This window comes from Macaca nemestrina, chromosome X (genome assembly GCF_043159975.1).
Source record: "Macaca nemestrina isolate mMacNem1 chromosome X, mMacNem.hap1, whole genome shotgun sequence".
Classification (NCBI taxonomy): domain Eukaryota; kingdom Metazoa; phylum Chordata; class Mammalia; order Primates; family Cercopithecidae; genus Macaca; species Macaca nemestrina.
In genome coordinates this window covers 124,776,991-124,789,013 of record NC_092145.1, presented here as the reverse complement: position 1 = coordinate 124,789,013, position 12,023 = coordinate 124,776,991, and the positions used below count along the sequence as shown (strand labels likewise).

General features: G+C 35.2%; 1 long non-coding RNA gene across 2 annotated transcripts in view; it reads right to left on the bottom strand.

The window, feature by feature from the left end:
* LOC105499045 (uncharacterized) overlaps positions 1–5,782 on the bottom strand; it is a 353,694-nt gene extending 347,912 nt beyond the window's left edge. For both annotated transcript variants that reach the window (XR_011618200.1, XR_011618199.1), the window contains exons 1-2: positions 5,698–5,782; positions 5,398–5,523 (exon numbers count right to left, since the gene is read on the bottom strand). This is a non-coding gene — a long non-coding RNA (uncharacterized lncRNA). The remainder of the gene's footprint in view (positions 1–5,397; positions 5,524–5,697) is intronic.
* Positions 5,783–12,023: the final 6,241 nt, after the last annotated feature.

Genomic DNA, 12,023 nt, shown 5'->3' with positions numbered 1-12,023 from the left:
GTGCCTGTAGTCCCAGCTACACGGGAGGCTGAGGCAGGAGAATGGCGTAAACCCGGGAGGCGGAGCTTGCAGTAAGCCCAGATCCGGCCACTGCGCTCCAGCCTGGGCGACAGAGCAAGACTCTGTCTCAAAAAAAAAAAAAAAAAAAAAAAAAAAAAAAAAAAAAAGAAGTAATTAGGTCATAAGGTCCCCATTCTCATTAATGGATTAATGAAGTTATTGAGGAAATGGGTTAGTTGCTGTGAGAGTGGGTTGTTATAAAGCAAGTACAGGCCCTCAAGTTTTCTCCTTTTTTGCATGCCCTGGCTCGCCCTCTCATCTTCCACCATTGGATAACACAGCAAGGAGGTTCTCACCAGATGTCAGTGCCATGCTCTTGGACTCCTCAGCTTTCAGAAATGTGAGAAATAAATCTACTTCCTTTATAAACTACCCAGTCTCAAATATTCTGTCATAGCGACAGAAAATGAACCAAGATACCTAGCTTTCCTCTGTTTGCAGGATATTTAGCATATTCAGCTTTAGAAGGACATTTGAATTTCCACCTTTTCTTTCCACTTTGATCCATATTAGACTGTGAACTAATAAAAAGCAATATCAATTAATTTAAAATGCAAATAATTACAATTATGGTACCTTCAGAATAAATAAAAAGTCTATTTTAAATTCCAATGAGATATAATCCTCTACTGTTCTGTTTTCATTTGGTGAAATGAAAACATCTAAGGCACTCTAAATAACTGTGTGTGTGTTTATGTGTATATATATAGATATGTGTATATCTATATATGTAGATATACATATGTTTGTATATACATATATAGATATACATACATACACACACACACACACACACACACACATATATATAACCCTTAGATACTCTTTTTTTTTATCCTTTAGTTTCTCTTGAAGTAGCACATTTAAAATAAATGAAATCTCAGAGTTTCTCTTATACATTGGCTGACAACCCCAGCTAACACCTTCATTACCTTAAATAAATAAGTACCTGCAGACCTTTAGCAAGAAGAAATATTTTCTTTCCTTTAATATTTTCATAGGGCAATACTCTATTTAAAAAAGCATAATAGTTATTCTAAAGTTATGAAACACAAGTAAATTGTGGATATAATTAAAAATTCAAAAATTACGAAATAAAATGCAGTTTAAATTATTAATGGATCTTTAAGTTAAAGTAGGAATACTACTCTATGTATTTATTGAAGACAAGAGATGCCTGGATGATGCTTAAAGTATATGTCTTTTTGGGCTAATGTCAATATTCATATTATACACTATTGTGGGCATGTGAAACATTTTGGGACCAAAATTCTAAATTTCTACCTGTATATCAAATATTAATTTATTTGGAGCAACAAATGTTACATTTTATTGGTTTATTTATTTTTATTTTTTTTTATTTATTTATTTTTGAGATGGAGTCTTGTTCTGTCACCCAGGCTGGAGTGCTGTGGCACGATCTTGGCTCACTGCAACCTCCGCCTCCCAGGTTCACACGATTCTCCTGCCTCAGCCTCCTGAGTAGCTGGGATTACAGGTGCACACCACCACACCCGGCTAATTTTTTGTGTATTTTTAGTAGAGATAGGGTTTCACTATGTTAGCCAGACTGGTCTCAAACTCCTGACCTCATGATCCACCCACCTCGGCCTCCCAAAGTGCTGGGATTACAGGCGTGAGCCACCGTACCTGGCCCAATTGTCACATTTTAAAAGTGTCTTTAGGACATATAATTGAGATGACAGTGTTAACTGCATCCAACCACTATTTTTTTCTTTGAATAATTATCAAATATTTAACAAAGATTTATTATCAAAATACAGCTAAAGGTAAACCTTTATCTTTTTTATACCTACATCACTTCTAAGAGTTATGCAAAATGTGTAAACATTATAAAGTTTACATTTATTACTATGAACTTGAATCATTTTATTAATATTAAGCATATAAGCATGAGTGAAAAGGTAAATCAAAAACCATTAAAATATCATTATCGTGGCTGATGTGGCAGGTAGAATAATATTTCCCTGAAGATGTACATGACCTAATCTCCAACACCTGTGAATACATTACCTTAAATGACAAAGGACTTTTCAGATGTAATTAAGTTAAGGATCTTGAGCTGAAGAAGCTGTTCTTGAATATTTAGTTAAATCCAAAGTAATCACAAAGGTCTTAATAAAAGAAAGAAGAGTCAGAGTTAGAGAATGAGATGTGATGATTAAAGCAGAGGTTGGAGTGATGGTTGCAATGGCAAGGAGTGCAGGTGATCTCTAGCAGCTGTGAGAGGCAAATAACTGATTCTCTCCTAAAGCCTCCAGAAAAAAAGATAGCCCTGATGACAAATTGTTCTCAATCCTGTAAGACCCATTTTGACTTCTGACCTCCAAAATGGTAGGATACTACATTTCTGTTGGTTTTGAGGTATAAAATTTGTTGTAATTTGTTAGAGCTGCAGTAGGAAAATAATACAGGTATGTATAATTTAAACTTCCCATATTACAATAGCAAGCTTTTATAATTCTAAAGATGTCTTGCATAGCTTAAATCAGACACCTATCTAAATACAAAATGTATAATCGTTATAATTCAAGTCAGCAATCACATGACTCCAAGAAACAGAGACTCACTCAAGATAGTTAAAATAAGTAGGGAATTTATTTTACTTTGTTGTAAAAGGAGAACCTTATAGGGCCCAATATTTAGACGTAGAGCTTAACCTGCAGAAACTAGAAAAGCAGGCAGATAGTGTCTTATTCTTTTATTCCCTGACTTTTGTTCTTGCTCTCTTTCCAGCCTTCATCAATCTTAATATAAAAATGGATCCTAAGCTGGAATATTTTTAAAAAACCAATGTTGTAAAGTGTACCAAGACTGTGTTATTACTGGCCTGCCAAGAATAAGACAGCAGTACCACAAACGTTTTAGTATGGAATCTAAACATCAAAACAGTGCATAAACTTTAATTACTTTCTCATAATACAAGCCATTTTAATTAGATGATTCTGTCAAAATGTCTTCTTCAGTGGAAGATGGACATAAAACTATTTTCCAAGACAGAGTTAAAGGAATCATTTGGTCTTGGTAGCTTACAGAAAGCCAAACCTCTGTTTCTGTCTCTAAAACAGGAGCATCCCTGCTCTGCAGATATGGAGTAATCATAAAATAACTCAATAATTATTCTTCTAGTACACCGGTATAATGACTATAATTTTTTCCTTCCTTCCTCAAATCACCTCAAAAACATTTTGTTTTCTCCCTATCTCATGCAGTGGTCCTAAGATCAGGGCTGCAAATACAAGTGGTGGAAGAAGGGATGGTTTCTAAGCAAGAAACTAACTACTTTTAAAACTTATGTCAGAATTTCTAGGGGCCTGATTACAGTGGATTGTACCTTTACCCCATCCGTCAAAATTAGGGCTAATGTTGAATACAACTATATTGTCTGGTGGCAGAAACAGCCTACTAGTTCTGTGCTTATCTAACATTATCCTAACTGAGTGTGAGTGGACCGAGAGGAAGGCACTTGCTGAACTAGTATTGCTATCAGCAATCTGGCCCAACACAGTGGCTGAGCCTGATGTCCCTTCCAAAGGTGGGAAAGTGTGAATAAAAATAAACGACAAACGGATGTAAAGAGAATAGCTGAGGGTAAAGAAATGAATAAATGGGTAATAAATTGAGGAAAATCTAATATTGCATTAACAACTTGACAGAGTCTCAGCGCGAGAGATGACATTGTCTCTTAGCTCAATTATTCCAGATGCCTGAATGGATGAAGGTATAGATTTGCCAAAATGACTCTTGCTTTTGGAACCTGACAAAATGGAAAGAAATTCTACAAACCTGAGTGGTCTCACTCTGGGAGAGAGTCATACAACATGATGGACTGAACTAATTATTGATGACTGTGTATATTTATTTATTGATGTAAAGGATCCATGGTAGAAAACCAGGAGCTGGCCTGTGCTGTTATTACACATGTTTAAATATATATATATACACATATATATATATATATAGAGAGAGAGAGAGAGGCACATATAATGTGTGTATATATGTGTGTATGTATATATGTATGTGTATATATGCATACAATAACAGAAGATATATGTATATACACACTATATATTATATAATATATAAATATACATGTGTATATTATATATATATTATATACACACACATATATAATAATATATACCATAACCTATGTATAGGTTTCCATCCAGGGTTTCTGGCTTATGACACCCATAGCCCTTGTTACAGTTTTGTGTTATAATGGTGGGTGCATTATGCTACAGAGGCAGGCCTCAGGAAACAGAATCTCTGACATTTTCCTGTCCTCCTTTCACCTGCCCGAAGCAAGACTCTAACCTTTCCCTGCCTTTCTGATCATTGGTCTTAAGACCTCACCAGAGTGGATTCTGTCCTATACTCTGGAGAAAGGAATTCTGGCAACATGAAGCTTCCATAAAAACCCAAGGAAACTGGGTTTGGAGAGGTTCTGGATAGCTGAACATGTGGAGGTTCCTGGAGGGTGGCACGCCAAGGGAGGACATGGAAGTTCCACACCCCTTTTTCCATACCTCTCTCTATGTTTATCTTCATCTGTATCCTTTTTAATATCCTTTAGAATAAACTGGTAGGCTGGGCACGGTGGCTCACACCTGTAATCCCAGCACTTTGGGAGACCGAGGCGGGCGGATCACAAGTTTAGGAGGTCAAAACCATCCTGGCTAACACGGTGAAACCCCATCTCTACTAAAAATACAAAAAATTAGCCGGGCATGGTGGCGGGCACCTGTAGTCCCAGCTACTTTGAAGGCTGAGGCAGGAGAATTGTTTGAACTTGGGAGGCGGAGGTTGCAGTGAGCCGAGATCACACCACTGCACTCTAGCCTGGGCAACAGAGCAAGACTCTGTCTCAAAGATAAATAAATAAACAAACAAACAAACTGGTAAATTTTTTTAAAAAGAAGAAAAATAATTATCCTCTTCAATGCGTAGGATCTTCAATAACAATAACACCCAGAATTTATTATATATTATAAAAATCAGTGGCTATCATGGGCCAGAGACCCATACTGAAGTCATTTATAAAATATCTTTTAAAATTCCCAAGTAAGAGACAGAATCAGAATTTGGATCATTCTATCCCCTATTAATATACACACTACTCCATTTTTGTCACTGTAGTGATAAGAACACTGTAAATTCTTGTTGGTTATAAAAAATAGGCTGGATGTGGTGGCTCATGCCTATAATCCCAGCACTTTGAGAGGCTGAGATGGGCAGATTGCTTGAGTTCAGGAGTTCGAGAACAGCCTAGGCAACATGGCAAAACCCCGTCTCTACAAAAAATGCAAAACTTACCTGGGCATGGTGGCTCGCACCTCTAGTCCCAGCTACTTGGGAGATTGAGGCAGGAGGAGGCAGAGTTTGCAGTGAGCCAAGATCTCACCACTGCACTCCAGCTTGGGCAACAGAAGGCGGCCTTGTCTGGAAAATAAATAAATAAATAAAATAAAAATAACATACACAGCTCTAAAAATCTAAAAATTGCCATCTACTACTACTATAAACGTGTAAAGCAAATGAAAAGAAAAAATAAAACCAAGTGCAATATTTTTGAGGCTTTCTACAGGAAATTTACATTATTCAAAAGTCATTTACCTGAATCAGAGACTTAACCACACCATCTTTCATCACTTTCAGTCTAGATCCATCCTTCTCCCAGCAGTGGTAATGAACGGCCACCAGCTGAAAAAGCACAGCCTGTATCAAAAAAATTGACAATTCTTCTTAGGAGAATTAATTATGCAGTGGTTGTTGTAACAAAGATAAGATTATTTTCAAACTTGGCAGCAAGTGCATCCAGGGATAAATGCAGGTTTTGTAGTGCTTGGAGCTTGTTTGATTTGCACAGCCGTTTTAACAGAAGAGAATATAAAATTAAAACTAAAAAACAAAGGTATGAAAGGGGATATTTATTCAGAATGGGAAAAGAGATCAAAACAAATTATGAATTTTGAAAGCTAATGAATATCACAAGCACCACGAAATTCAGAAAAAGAATAACTTAATTAGCTGACACATTTCTGAAATGCATTTAGCCCCTATATTTCTTGTCCGTATAATTTTTTATTCCCTCTTCATGTGACAATGATTTTTGTTTCATCATTTTCTATAGGAAGTATGATTTTCTATAGATAATGCTATCATTTTATATGCATAGCTGATTGAATTTTTAAATATATGTATATTTCAGCTTTATAACTTACTCATATCATGCACATTCTTAAAAAGACTGTCAAGTTTGTGATGCCTCCTTTAAAGTTATTTCATAGGTGACTTACAATTTTCTTATACAGTTTCTAATCTTAAATAATACTTGGCATGATAACACAGTTATTTGATGCCTTTGTTGAAGTGCCATATTATGAGTTTTGTGCTCTTTCATTAATAACACTATTTCCTGTCAAAACAGCTAGAACTTTAAAAAATTACAGTGTATTTATATGATTCATTCATCTTTATTAAATGTATTATACAATGATACAAAGGATTATTTAATATTTCTATTCAAAATGTATCTCTTCATTAATTACTGTTTTAGTTATTTACAAAAAAAATACAACTTGTTTTTTTTTAGCTTTGTAGAGATATGTTCTATGTTGCCCAGGCTGGTCTCAAACTCCTAGCCTCAAGTGATCCTTCAACCTAGGTCTTCCAAAGTGCTAGTATTCCAGGTGTGAGCCACCATGCCTAGCCATAACTTGCTTTTTGATGTTATAATAATTTCTTTTGCTTTTTATCATGAATTTTTATTACATGCTATAGTTAATTATTTTAGTTTTAGCTGTTCTTTTTTAAATTTCACATATAAGTGACATCATGTAGTATTTTTCTTTCTGCTTCTGGCTTATTTCACTTAGAATAATGTCGTCGAAGTTCATCCATGTTGTAGTAAATGACAAGAAGATAAAGAGAATAAAAGGATGGTTACCAGGAGTGGGAGGTGGGGAACGGATACAAATGGATACCAGGAGTCCTGGAGGTTTATGTCAAAGGATACAAAGTCATAGATATGTAGGATGAACAAGCCTAAAGATCTAATGTACAACATGAAAACTATAGTTAATAAAATAATCTAAAGTTTTCTAAGTTCTTCAATAAATATATTTAATAAAGATAACAACAGAAGGTAGCTTTCATATACATCCAAATTAGGTGTCTATATCCCTTACTTCTTTCATTTATGGAACACTTTGAAATGTTCTTTAAGCTGAAAACTTCAACATCCCACTTCAGCATTGGACTGATTATCCAGTCAGTAATTCAACAGAGAAACAACAGACTTAATCTGTACTGTAGACTAAATGGAAGTAATAGATATTTACAGAACATTTCCCCCAGTGAATGGAAAATACACATTATTCTCCATAGCACATGGATTATTCTCAAGGATAGACTGGATGTTAGGCCACAAAATAAATTATTAAAAATTCCAAAAAGTTGAAATTATATCAACTATCTTCTCTGAACACAATGAAATAAATCTAAAAATCAATAACAAGATAAAGTTTGAAAACTATACAAACATATGGAAATTAAACAATATGTTCTTTACTGACCAGTGTGTCAATGAAGAAATTAACAGAAAATTTAAAAATCACTTGAAACAAATGATAATGAAAACACAACATATAAAAACCTGCGGGATCCAGTGAAAGCAGTTCTAAGAGTAAAGTTTATAGCTATAAGTACATAGATTTAAAAAAAAAAAAGAATAAAAATCTCAAATAAAAATCCTAAGAGTGCATTTTAAAGCACTAAAAAAGCAGGGGGCAAACCAAACCTCACATTAGTAGAAGAAAATATGTAAAATAGATCAGAGCAGAAATAAATAAAATTGAAACAAAGAGAACATTAGAAAAGATCAATGAAACAAAGAGTTGGTTTTCTGAAAAGATAAACAAATTAGACAAATCTTTAGCCACGGTAATTATGAAAACAAAAGAGAATATCCAAATAAAATCAGATATGAAAAACGAGCCATTATAACTGATACTGAAGAAACTCATTGGTCCATTAGAAGCTACTATGAGCAACTCTGTGCCAATAAATTGGAAAACCTAGAAGAAATGCATAAATTTCTAGAAACAAACAACATGCCAATATTGAACTATGAGGAAATAAAAAAACAGAATAGACAATAACAGGTAATGAGACCAAAGCCATAATAAAAAGTTCCAGCAATGAAAAGCTAGAGACCCAATTGCTTAATTGTCAACTTTTACCAAACATTTAAGAAAGAACTAATACCAATTCTACTCAAACTATTCTGAAAAACTGAAGGAGGAAGGAATATTTCTAAATTTATTGTATGAGGTAAGTATTACCCTGATACCAAAAACAAAACAAAGACACAACAGAAACACAAAACTACATGACAGTATCACTGATGAATGCTGATGCAAAAATCCTCAATAAAATATTAGCAAACTGAATTAAACAACACATTAAAAAGAGGAGAAAAACCATGTAATCATTTCAATTGATGCTAAAAAAGCATTTGATAAAATTAAACTTCCTTCATAATAAAAACCCTGAAAAAACTAGGGATAGAAGGAACATACCTCAACAAAATAAGAGCCACATGTAACAGGCCCACAGCTTGTATCTTATTAAACGGGGAAAAACTGAAAATCTGTCTTCTAATGTCTAAAACTTGACCAGAATGCCCACTTTGACCACTGTTATTCAACATAATAATGGAAATTTTAGCTAGAGAAATCAGACAAGAGAAAGAAATAAAAGGTATATAAATTGGAAAGAAAGAAGTGAAATTATCCTTGTTTGCAGACGATATGATGTTATATTTGGAAAAATCTAAAGACTCCACTAAAAAACTTTCAGAACGGATAAACCAATTCAGTAAAGTTGTGGGATAAAAAAATAAACATACAAAAATCAGTAGCATTTTCATATGCCAACAGTTAAAAATCTGAAAAAATTTATAAGAGTAATCTCATTTACAATACCCACACATAAAATTAAATACCAGGAAAATAACTAAGCAAAAGAAGTAAAAGATCTCCACAATGAAAATTATACAATATTGATGCAAGATATTGAAGAGGACACAAAGAAAGGAAAGATACTAACATGTTCATGGATTGAAAGAATCAATATTGTTAAAATGTCTATTCTATTGAAAGCAATATACAGATTTGATGTACTCCTATCAAAATATCAATGGCATACTTCATAGGAATAAAACAAAATCCTAAAGTTTATATGGAACCACAAAAGACCCAGAATAGCCATAGCTATCCTGAGCAAAAAGAGCAAAACTGGAGGAATCTCATTATCTGACTTCAGACTGTACTACAGAGCTATGGTAACAGAAAGCATGGTGTGGGTATAAAAACAGACACATTGACCAATAGAACAGAATAGAGGACCCAGAAACAAATCCATACATCTGCAGTGAACTCATTTTCAACAAACATGCCAAGAAAATACAATGGGGAAGGAACAGTCTTTTCAATTAATGGTGCTAGAGAAATAGCAAACATATGCAGAAAATGAAACTAGATCCCTATCCTTCATCACATACAAAAATCAAATCAAAATGGATCAAAGACTTAAATCTAAGACCTTAAACTATGAAATTACTAAAAGAAAACACTGGGAAACTATCCGGGTCATTGAACTGGGTAAAGATTTCTTGAGTAATACCCAACAGGTATAGGCAACCAAAGCAAAAATGGACAAATGGGATGACACCAAGTTAAAAAGCTTTTGTACAACAAAGGAAACAATCAACAAATGAAGAGAAAACAGACAGAATAGGAGAACATGTTTGCAAATTGTCTATCTGACAAGGGATTAACAACCAAAATATATAAGGAGCTCAAACAACTCAATAGCAAAAAAAAAATCCAATACTTTGATTAAAATGGAATAAATATCTGAATAGACATTTCTCAAAAAATGACATACAGATGGAAAACAGGTACATTTAAAAATACTCAAAATCCCTAATCATCAGATAAATGCAAAGTAGAATGAGTTATATTCTCATGTCAGTTAAACTGGCTTTTACGTAGAAATCAGGCAATAAAACATTCTGGTGAGAATGTGGAGAAAAGGGAACCCTCATACACTGTTGGGGGGAATGTAAATTAGTACAGCCATCATGGAGAATTTTTTTTTTGAGGTTCCTCAAAGGAAAAAAAAAAGAACTAAAAATGAAGGTATTATATGATCCAGCAGTCCCATTGCTAGGTATTAATATGTATCCCAAAGAAAAGAAATCAGTATATGGAAGAGAGCTGCACTCCCATGTTTATTATAGCACTATTCACAATAGCCAAGATTTGGAAAGAATCTAAGTGTCCATCAACTGATGAGTGGATAAAGAAAATGTTATACGTATACACAATGGTATACTATTCAGCCATAAAAAAGAATGAGACTCTGTCATTTGTAATAACATGGATGGAAATGGAGGACATTATATTAAGTAAAATAAGCTAGGCAAAGAAAGACAAACTTCACATGCTCTCACTCATTTGTGGGAGCTAAGAATTGTAACAATTGAAGTCATGAAGAGATAAAGTAGAAGGATGGTTACCAGAGGCTTGGAAAGGTAATGGGAGAGTGGGTGGGGGAGTATAGATGGTTAATGGGTACAAAAATATGGTTAGATAGAATGAATAAGATCTTGTACTTGATAACATGACTGGGTGACTACATTAAACAATAATTTATCGTACATTTTAAAATAACTAAAAGGGTATAATTGGCTTGTTTGTAATACAAAGAAAGGATAAATATTTCAGGTAATGGATACCCCATTTACTCTGATGTGATTATTATGCACTATATGCCTGTATCAAAATATCTCATGTACTCCATAAATATATACACCTACTATAAACCACAACAATTAAATATAATAATTTTTAAATTGTATTATTACTGCCCCTGGCCCTCCCAAATCTCATGTCCTTCTCAGATTTCAAAACACAGTCATCCCCTCACAATAGTTCTGCAGTCTTAGCTTGTTCCAGCATCAACTCAATCAAATGTCCCAAGTCTCAAGTTCCAAGTCCAAAGTCTCATCTGGAGATGAGACCTTTGATCTGTGAACCTGTGAAATCAGACAAGTTATTCATGTTGGAGGTAAAATGGTGGTACAGGCATTGGGTAAACATTTCAATTTCAAATGAGAGAAGTTGGTCAAAATAAAGGGGTAAGAGGCGCCACAAAAATATGAAACCCAGCAGGGCAGATATTAAACCTTAGAGCTCCAAAATAATCTCCTTTGACTCCAGGTTCACATACTGGACACAGTGGTGTGAGGAGTGAGATCCCAAGGCTTTGGGCAGCTCTGCCCCTGTGTTTTTATAGGGTGCATCCCTTGTGACTGCTTTCACAGGTTGAAATTCAATGCCTGTGGCCTTTTCAGGCTCAAGGTGCAAGCTGCTGGTGGTCTACCATTCTGGCATCTGGAGGGCAGTGGCCCCCTTCTCAGAGCTCCACTAGCCAGTGCCCCAGTGGGGACTCTCTGTAGGGGCTCCAACCCCATATTTCCTCTCAGCATTGCCCTAGTGGAGTTTCTCAGTGGCGGCTCTGCCCTTTCAGCAAACTTCTGCCTGGTCACACAAGCTTTCCCATATATGCTCTGAAATCTAGGTGGAACCTGCCATGCCTTCTTCACTCTTGCACTCTGGTGCCTGCAAGCTTAACACTATATGGAAGCCACCAATGCTTATGGCATGCACCCTCTGGCATGGCCTGAGCTGTACCTGGGTTGCTTTGAGCTAAGGCTGGAGCTGGAGCTGCTGGGATCCAGAAAGCAGTGTCCTCAGGCTGAGCAGAGCAATGGGGCCCTGGGCCTGGTCTCTGAAATCATTCTTTCTTTCTAGGATCCTGGCCCTGTGATGAGAGGGCGGGCCTGGAAGATCTCTGAAATGCCTTTGAGGCCT